General features: G+C 42.7%; 1 pseudogene; it reads left to right on the forward strand.

Moving 5' to 3' along the window:
* Positions 1-6,604: 6,604 nt before the first annotated feature.
* LOC118650473 lies at positions 6,605-8,526 on the forward strand (annotated as a pseudogene).
* Positions 8,527-10,819: the final 2,293 nt, after the last annotated feature.

The following is a 10,819-nucleotide window of genomic DNA, read 5'->3' on the forward strand; positions in this document are numbered from 1 at the left end:
TGACATTTCCCAAGGGGTCCCAGATTGCGGATTGCGAGAGGGTGCAGGTCAGGCTGAGGGACCCCACCGATGCATGATCAGGGCAGGAGAGGGACTCGGCAGGTTGGCCAGCCAGGGAGGGACCACAGGAGGGCTCCAGGGCGTGTCTAGCCCATCTAGCTCAGTCCCGATCAGCCAGATCCCAGCAGCAAGCTAACCTACTGGTTGGAGCGTCTGCCCCCTGGTGGTAAGTGCTCATCATAGTGAGCGGTTGAGCAACCTTAGCATATCATTAGCATATTACACTTTGATTGGTTGAATGGTTGAACGGCTGACCTGTTGACCAGACACTTAGCATATTAGGCTTTTATTATATAGGATACTCAGGGAAAAAGGAATATGAAGACTTGATAAAAAAAATTTTACTTAAATAGAAAATAGCTTATGTGAAAGTGAAAAAGGAAGGAAAGAAAGAAGGATACAATGTTGTACATAGAGTAAATTTTTAAGATGTAATTCTGTGTACCTGTTAATTTTTGTTCTAAAATTGAAATAGAGTTGGGGGTGTAGTTTATCAATAAACTCAGTTGAAAACATTTGATAATTTAAGAGTTAAAGAGGGAGCCACACACCCCTGAATGCTGCTGCTATTGGAATACAGTGATGAAAACAACAGCACTTGTGACACTTTTCAACCAATAAAAACAATTACTAATTGGAGCAACATGCACATTTTGTAATTTTTAAAAATATTTTTATTGATTTTTAGAGAGAGAAGAAGAGAGAGGGAGAGAGAGAGAAACTAATGTGAGATCAAAACACCCATTGGCTGCCTTCTGTATGCCCCCTACCTGGGATCAAGCCTTAAACCAGGGCCATGCCCTAACCAGGAATCTAACTGGCAACCCTTTGGTGCACAGGTCAATGCCCAACCAACTGAGCCACACCAGTCAGGGCAATTTTAAAAAATATATTTTTATTGATTTCAGAGAGAAAGGGAGAGGGAGAGAGAGAGAAACATCAATGATGAGAGAGAATCATGGATCAGCCTCCTCCTGTACGCCCCCAACTGGGAATAGAGCCCACAACCTGGGTATGTGCCCTGACTGGGAATTGAACCAGTGACCTCCTGGTTCATAGGTGGATGCTCAACCACTGAGCCACACCAGCCAGGTAGTCAGGGCAATTTTTCATGCCGCACGTTGTCCCCATGACAATTCTGCGAGGGAAATTCTACCATGCTCACTTGAATGTAGGAGTAGAAACAGGCTCAAAAAAGTTAATACATTGCCCAAGTTTATATAGAGAGGCAGATCTAAGCTATTCTTTCCCACTCTTGTTACCAGTACCTTTCCCAAGATAACTGGGTACAGTTCTACAGATTGTATCTGGCAAAGAAGCCCCAGGCTGTGGGGGGAGGCAGGAGGAAAAGTGAAATTGAAAACACATCCCAGGCTTTGCTTACCAAAGCATGGGGCTGCCTCTGTATAAAGGAAGCACATCTGCCCGGCTGGTGTTGCACAGGGGTTGAGCATTGATCCATGAACCAGGAGGTCACAGTTCAATTCCTGGTCAGGTTACATGCCCAGGTTGGGAACACGATCCCCAGCAGGGGGTGTGCCGGAGACAGCCGAGCAATGGTTCTCTCTCATCATTGATGTTTCTATCATCCTCTCCCTCTCCCTTCCTCTCCAAAATCAATGAAAGCATATTTAAAGGAAGCACACTTTTTAAAACCACTCAAAGACACTTTCTTAAGCCTGTAGTGGTCCAAGTCCTTCCCTAACCAGTGCCCATGTCTTGGAAATCCTTATAGGCGTCAAAGTTCTTGGAATTTTGCCCTTGTGTCTGAATCACTAGTTGTCTAACAGAACCAGAACTGCCATGGCACCCTGAGTCCAAAGGAGTTGCTGTATAAATAAGTCATTATCAGAATGCTGCCTGGGCGGGGGTGGGAATGGGAATGAACTGCAAGTAGGATCAAGGTAACTTTGGGGATTATGGCAGTGTTCTAAAACTGGATGGTGGTGATGAGTGCATAACTGTTTGAATTTACTAAAAATAATCAAACCCTTCATTTGCAGTGAGTAAGTTTTATGTTTTAGGCTCATTTTTAAAAATAATTATTTATTTAAATTAAGCTGACATGAAATATTATATTAGCTACAGGTTTACAACATGGAAGGATTAGATGTTTATATAACTTATGAAGTGATCACGTGAATACTCTAGTACACATCTGACACCATAAATAGTTATTATAATATTATTAACTATATTCCCTATGCTGTACTTTACATCCCCATGACTTTTTGTAACTGGCAATTTCCACATCTTAATCCCATCCCCTTTTTCACCCAATAGTCCAACCCCCCTCCCATCTGGAAACCATCAAAATGTTCTCTGTATCTATGAGTTTGTTTCTGTTTTGCTTGCTCATGTATTTTGTTTTTTCAGATTTCACATATAAGTGAAATCCTATGGTATTTGTCTTTCTATCTGACTTATTTCATTTAGTATAATACCCTCTAGGCTCAACCATGTTGTTGCAAATGGCAAGATTTCATTCTTTTTTATGGCTGAGTAATATTCTATTGTATATGTGTACCATCTCTTCTTTATCCATTCATTTATTGATAGTCACTTAGGTTGCTTTCATATCCTGACTATTTTAAATAATGCTGCAATGAACATAGGGATGCATATGTCTTTGAATTAGTAGGTTGTTCTTTGTCTCTTGTTATAGAAAGTCTCATTTTTTTTCAATTACAGTATACACTTAATATTATTTTGTATTAGTTTCAGGTATACAGTATAGTGGTTCAACAAGAAAGACTCACTTTTTAAATGTCATGGTCAGATCAGCAATTCCTTTAGTTGGAGTCACTCTGAAAAGACATCTATAAATATAAAACATGTCCAAGAATTAATAAGGTCATGATACAGCTAGTTAATTACATGTGAATGAGAGATTTAAAGATCAGGGCAGGTTTCATGGATCTAGGACACCTGTGTAGTCATACAGTCCTGCTCTCAGAAGGCAACCTCCCTGGGTTTTATGACATGTGGTTGCCATTGCTCTTGAAATTATTAATAATTTTATCTTTGAACTTATTTTTTGTAAGTGAAGGCTGATGGAATATTGGGGCATGTGTGAAAACAGAAGAGATACATACAATGTGTGTGTCCAGAGTTCCTTGCCACCCCATTCATATATAGCTTGTAGCATCCCTGCTAGCGTATGAACACAGAATTCCTATGACTCACATTTTGTGAGAGTTCAGCAAGGCTCAAAGGGAGCAGGAGATGGACTTCTAATCAAGATGCCAAAGTAAGTAAACACTGTATTTGCTCCCTCCTACAATCACATAAAAATTACAACTAAACTACAGAACAACCATCATTAAAAACTACCTGAAGTCTAATGGAACAAAAGTCTTATGGGCTAGTCCCACACCCACCTGTGGCAGTTAAAAATTGGAAGGGACATCTTGACTACAAAGGTCCCCCCTGGAGGAACAAGGGGTCCCAACCCCAAACTGGACTCCCCAACCCAGGATTCCAATGCCAGGAAAAGAAGTCCCCATAACTTCTGGCTGTGAAAACCAGTGGGAATTGTGGCTGAGTATGACTAGAGAACCCCTGGGGTCCCAATGTGCCTTTTAAAGGGCCTGCACAAAGATTTATTCCCTGACAGAATCACTCGCTCTGAGCTCCAATACTGGGGCAGCAACTGGAAAAGTACCAGGGACATTTGGAGAGGAACTGAATTGTCTAGCTACGGTGCAAGGGCTAGAGGGACAGCTTTCTCCCAGACACAGTGCTGGCAAAGGCTATTATTCTTTTGTTGAGCCCTTTCCCCACCCAGCCTACAGGTTTAGGTGAGCACCAAGTCTGAGACTCCAGCAACCTAACACTTCACCCCACCCAACTTGTGGGCCCACCCAAACATCTTCCAGTGGCTTTTCCATACAAACAAACCATCTTGTCTCGTGCTGTGAGAACTTTCTTAAAATCTCTCAAAAGTTAACAAACACCAAACAAGCAGCATCTGGCCTTGGAGTGTCCCGTACCTCTTACTATTGGTAGCCAGACTTTGTTTGCAGCTTAGCCTCTCCCAGGCACCTTCAAGCCCAGAACAAGTGGTAACCATCTGAAAATCACTTTGTAGCTAATACCAAGTGGCCTTGGACAGGGAAAAAGCCATAACTGACTTTTACCTGTACCAGAGCCCCTCCCAAGAGGCCCCAGAACCAACACTCCCAGTGGCCAGCTTTACTAGTAGACTACAAAAGAGCACCACCCAACCACACCCACAAATGACACCCCAAAGGACAGACTCACCTTGCTAAAGCAAATCCTGCTCCATGGGGTAAAACCTTGTGCAACAGCTCCTCTACTGTAGTCACAGCCAATCAGCCTGAGATGTCAACCCCTCCTATTGATGTGCCAAAAGTAATCAAAGCTCAACTACAACAGAAGGGCACACACAAGGCACACCTGGAGTACTTGGCTCAGGTGACCAGGAAGACAGCATCACTGGACCTACAGGACACATACTACATAAGGCTAACCTGACAAGATTGGAAGATGTGGCAGCTCTACACAATACCTAGAAACAAACATAGGAAGTCAGCCAAAATGAGGACACGAAGAAACATGTACCAAAAGAAAGAACATAACACCAGAAAATAAACTAAACAAAATGAAGGCAATCAATGTACCATATGCAGAGTTCAAAACACTGATTATAAGGATGTTTAATGAACTTAGGGGAAGAGTGGAGGAACTCAGTAAGAACTTTAGCAAAGAAATAGAAAACATTGAAAAAGAGATAGAAAACATAAAAATGAACGCTGCAGAAATGAAGAATACTTTAGAAGGAATCAACAGTAGATTAGATGAAACAGTGGATTGAATCAGCAATTTGAAAGACAAGGTAGCAGAAAACACCCAATCAGAACAGTAAAAAGGAAAAAGAATCCAAAAAAATAAGGATAGCTTAAGGTACTTCTGGGACAACATCTAACATTCCTAACATTCATATCAGAGGGGTACCAGAAGGAGAAAAAAGAGTGGGAATTGAAAACCTATTTGAGGAAATAATGACAAAAAAAACCTCCCTAACCTGGTGAAAGAAACAGACACACAAGTCCAAGAAACATAGAGAGTTACAAACAAGATGAACCCAAAGAAGCCCACACCAAGATATGCCATAATTAAAATGCCAAAGGTTAAACACAGAGATAATCTTAAAAGCAGCAAGCAAAAAGCAGTTAGTTATCTACAAGGGAGTTCCCATTGGACTGTCAGCTGATTTCCCAATAGAAATATTTCAGGCCAGAAGGGATTAGCACAAAATATTCAAAGTGATGAAAAACATAGACCTACAATTAAGATTACTCTGCCCAGTAAGGTTATCATTTAGAATCAAAGAACAGATAAAGAGCTTCACAGACAAGAAAAAGTTAAAGATGTTCATCACCACCAAATCACTATTATAAGAAAGTAGAAGCCCGTTGCAAGAAGATTCCTGCAAGAATAGGGCTTCGCTCCCATCTCTGCCGCTCCTACCCCGCCCGTCTCTGCTGCTTCTCTCCCGCCCATCTCCGCTACCTCAGCTCTGTTGCTTGGCTTCCTTCTACAGTGTCTTCAGGCTTCCCTCCAAGCCAGCATATGCAAATTAACTGCCATCTTTGTTGGCGGTTAATTTGCATATTGCTCTGATTAGCCAATGGTGGGCTTAGCGAAGGTATGGTCAATTTGCACCTTTGTCTGTTGTTAGATAGGATGTTAAAGGGATTTCTTTAAGAAGAAGAATTAAAAAAGATAAAAATATGAATAATAAAATGACAATAACCACATTCCTATCAATAATTACTTTAAATGTAAATGAATTAAATGCTCCAATCAAAAGACATAGGGTGACTAAATGGGTATGAAAACAAGACCCATAGCCCTAGCTGGTTTGGCTCAGTGGATAGAGCATTGGCCTGTAGTCTGACGGGTCCCAGGTTCAATTCCAGTCAAGGGCACATGTCTGGGTTGCAGGCTCCATCCCTAGTAGGGGCGTGCAGGAGGCAGCATACAGTGAATGATTCTCTTTCATCATTGATGTTTCTGTCTCTTTCTCCCTCACCCTTCCTCTCTGAAATCAATAAAAAAATATATTTAAAAAGAAAAAAAACAAGATCCATATATATGCCCCCTATAAAAGAAACACTTCAGATGGAAAGACACTGTTTGAAAGTTAAAGGATGAAAAAAATATTTCATACAAATGGAAATTTCTTTAAAATGCTGGGGTATAAATCCTTATATCAGACAAAACATACCTTAAAACAAAAGATATAGCAAGAGATACAAGAAACCCCAAACACTACTTTGAAAAAAAAAACATATTAATCCATCTGTTTATTGAAGCCTTATTTAAAACTAGAGGCCCAGCACACAAAATCGTGTGTGAGTAGGGTCCCTAGGCCTAGCCTGCAATCAGGGCCACGTACGATGCCCTGTGACACCCCACAACGCCTCACAATGCTCAACACCACCGCCCCGCAACACCCCACAACACTCTCCACAGCCACCCCACAATGCTTCATGATACTCCTCACTGCTGCCCCACAATGCTCCTCGATGCTCCCCACCCCGTGATGCTCCACGATGCTCCCCGCTGCCACCCAGCATTGCTTGCCGCCTCTCGCTGCTGGACGTTCACTGCCACTCCCCGCCCACAGCTGTTCAACAGTCCCCAGTCCCGCCCCGCTGCCACTGTCCCCTCGTTTGCCGTGGTTTCCCATTCACCATGCTGCGATGGGAGCCTACAGGGTGAGGGGGAGGGACTGAGAGGTGGTCAATGCACCTCATAGCGACCAGTCAATGGTCGTTAAGGTTGTGATGCTGTTATGGTCGCTGGCCTTTTATTATATAGCATCGCTGAGATATGGAAGCAACCTCTCTATGTATAAATGAATGGATAAAGAAGAGGTTAGTATAGATAGATAGATAGATAGATAGATAGATAGATAGATAGATAGATAGATGATAGATAGATAGATATTTTCATAATGGAATATTACTCAGCCATAAAAAAGAATGAAATCTTGTCTTCTGCAACAAAATGGATTGACCTAGAACAGTGATGGCGAACCTATGACACGCGTGTCAGAGGTGACACACGAACTCATTTTTTTGGTTGATTTTTCTTTGTTAAATGGCATTTAAATATATAAAATAAATATCAAAAATATAAATCTTTGCTTTACTATTGTTGCAAATATCAAAAAATTTCTATATGTGACACGGCACCAAAGTTAAGGTTTTTTAAAATGCTGACACCCCGAGCTCAAAAGGTTCGCCATCACTGGCCTAGAGGGTATTATGCTAAATGAAATAAGTCAGATCAAAAGACAAATACCATATGATTTCACTTATATGTAGAATCTAAAAAACAAAATAAACAAAAAAAAAACAAAACAATCATAGACACAGAGAACATTTTGATGGTTGCCAGATTAAGGAGGGTTGGAGAGGGACTGAGAGAAAGGGGAAGGGATTAAGATGTGCAAATTGACAGTTATAAAAACATTCATGGGCATACAAAGTACAGCATAGGGAATATAGTTAATAATATTGTAATAACTATATATGGTGTCAGATGTGTACTAGACTTACTGGGTGATCACTTTGTCAGTTATAAATTAAAAAACAAAGTTAGTGGAGGTAAGCATGTTACTTCACCAATTAAATTGGCAGTGGAGAAGGCATATAGGCAGAAGGCCCTCTCCTGCCATCCAGACAAAAATCTGGATAATCCCAGAGCAGCTGAACTCTTCCTCCAGCTTTCTCAGTCCTTGGAGGTACTGACTGATGCTGCAGCCAGAGCCGCGTATGACAAGGTCAGGAAAGCCAAGAAGCAGGCAGCAGAGAGGACCCAGAAACTAGATGAGAGAAGGAAGAAAGTGAAGCTTGACCTGGAGGCCCAGGAGTGGCAGGCTCAGGCCCAGGCCCAGGACGAGAGCCGGAGCACCAGGACACTAGAGCAGGAGGTCCAGCGCCTACGAGAAGAGGGTTCCCAGCAGCTGGAAAAACAGCAGAGACTGATGCAGGAGCAGATACGTCAGGAACGGGAGCAGAGGTTGAGAGGAAAGGCAGAAAATCCTGAAGGCAAAGGAACTCCCAAGCTAAAGCTAAAATGGAAGCGCAGAGAGGATGGGTCAAAAGGTGGCTACTCCAGAGATGTCCTCCTGCAGCTTCTTCAAAAGTACGGAGAGGTGCTCAACCTGGTACTTTCCAGCAAGAAGGCAGGCACCGCCATGGTGGAGTTTGCGACCATCAAGGCTGCGGAGCTGGCTGTCCAGAATGAAGTGGGCCTGGTTGATAATCCTCTGAAGATTTCCTGGTTGGAGGGACGGCCCCAGCCACCCAGGGCGGTCACAGGGCTCCGTGGTGTCCGAGAGGGACTATGAAAGCCTCGTCATGACGCGCATGAGCCAAGCAGCTGATCGCCCAGATGCAGCAGGAGGACAAGGTGGGGCAGCTGATGTAGCATCCACCACCCCACAGCCCCTTTCACTAATAAACTATTTTTTTAAGTCTAAAAAACATTTAAAAAAAAGAAAAACAAGGAACTGTAGAAGGTCAAAGGAGCAAAGGAGGACCCAAAACATACCATGGTGTAACTATAGAGGCATGCTAATAGGATCAAATGGTATAAATACAGTTGTAACAGGACAATAAAGAGAGAACCTGGCTATGCTGATCATCTGAAATAAATAAATAAATAAATAAATAAATAAATAAATAAATAAATAAATAAATAAATTGGCAGTGGAAGGGAAATGAAAGCACCAAGAGGCCACAGTTTCCATTTGAAACAGAAATGCTTCCATCACACACACAAAAGATAATATAATTCTAATAAATAGGAACAACAAATAAATCCTATCCTATCTGTTCTGATTTACATTAATTCCCTCTATAATCTACCATTCATGCTAAAAATGATGACCCAGTAAGAAAGGGAAAGAGAACAATCCCTACTTCCTTTGACTTCCAGTTCTTCCTCACTCATCAGTAAACTGAAGACAGGGAGTGTTGAGCGAATGTGTACATATCAGGGAATGACTTCAGAGGAATGGTGACATGAGAGTGCACCTTTTCCTCTCCCCGTGAAATTTAAACAACTTAACCAATTATAATTCAACAAAGAAATTCTGCTCAACATAGATGCATTTAAACATCTAAAGGTGGGAAACCGGGAATAAACAGGGAGACAAGAAGGGAGGAAAGTACAAATAGCCCACAGATGCAGCCCTGCAATCAGGAGCTCACAACTTGGTCAGCCAGAAGAGAGGAGAAAGCCATGGGTAGCAGCTATTTCCTTAGGCCAGGAGAAAGAGAGAGCTGGGGTGGGGCAATCCAGCAGAGCAAGCAGAGCAGAGCAAACAGTTACTGAGCCAGCAGATGCCTGACAGAACATGGGATTCTGCCATCTGGCTCTCCACTGTTGAGTTGGGTGATAGTGATTCAGACAAAAAAAAATGGAACCACAGAGCACTGCCACTTCTTGGACTCCCAAAACTCACCTCCCGTTGCCCTTGGAGTCAGGTCCAGGAGCATATTATCTGTAAATCAAGAGCTATTGTAGTAGAACCACGGTTTCTCTCTCTGACTGATACTCAGGAGGGGTGCTTTGGGAAGGACATCATGGAAGTAAGGGGTCACCATTACAGTTAGGGCAAAACAAGCCCCACCCCCAAGCAGCACAGCTGAACTGTCTTACTGAAGCCATGGAGGTTCAATACAGGGAAACCACAGAGATAAAAAATCTTGTGGAAAACCATCTACTGGAAAATAGTAAAAAGACTTCTTCAGAGATAAATGATAAGCAAAGAGAACAGCAAATACCATGAAGAACCACAGTAAGGAGGATGACCAGAAAGAAAATGAAAAATCCCCAGAAAGCATGCTAAAACACATGGAAATATGTGCTATAAATGACAGAGATTTCAAAATTGCAGTTCGGAAAATACTCAATGCTAGGCGAGAAAATTCTGACAGGCAATTCAGTACACCTAGAAAACAAAGCAATGAACAAAACAAGCACTTTACCAAAGAGATTGAAACTTTAAAAAAGAATCAATCAGAAATCCTGGAAATGAAGCATACAATTAAGGAGATTAAGAGTGAACTACTGAGCATAGAAAACAGAACCAATCAGATGGAGGAAAGAATCTAATCTAATTAAAGACAAACATTCAAATTGACCATACCTTCGCTACACCTTAGGCTTAATCAGCCCACCAGCCAATCAGAGCGACTATATGCAAATTAACCCAACCAAGATGGCGGCCAGCAGCCACGGAGCTGGAGCAAGCAGGAGGCTTGGTTGCCCCAGTGATGGAGGAAGCCAAGCTTCCCACCTGCCGCGGCCGGCTCTGAGCTCCACTCAAGGCAAAAAGATTCAATTATAGAAGATAAATAAACCCGATACCTGCTTTCAGCCAGCCGTGGCCACGGAGCTAGAGTGAGCAGGAGACTTGGGTTGCCCCTGGCGATGGAGGAAGCGACCTCCCCGCCCACCCTGGCCAACTCTGAGCTCCACTCAAAGCTACAAAGTTTCAATTATAGAAGGTAAATAAATCCCAGAATAAAAAAAAAGAAAAAAAGGAGAGGCTGGGAGCTTCCATCATCGGGGGGCTTGGCCAGCCTGAAAACAGCCCTCAGCCCCTCACCCAGACTGGCCAGGCACCCCAGTGGGGACCCTCCACCCTAAAGGGGATGTGGCCAGCCTGCAAACAGCCATCAGCCCTCACCCAGGCTGGCTAGGCACCCCAGCA

Source organism: Myotis myotis, unplaced genomic scaffold, assembly GCF_014108235.1.
Source record: "Myotis myotis isolate mMyoMyo1 unplaced genomic scaffold, mMyoMyo1.p scaffold_m19_p_3, whole genome shotgun sequence".
NCBI classification, from domain to species: domain Eukaryota; kingdom Metazoa; phylum Chordata; class Mammalia; order Chiroptera; family Vespertilionidae; genus Myotis; species Myotis myotis.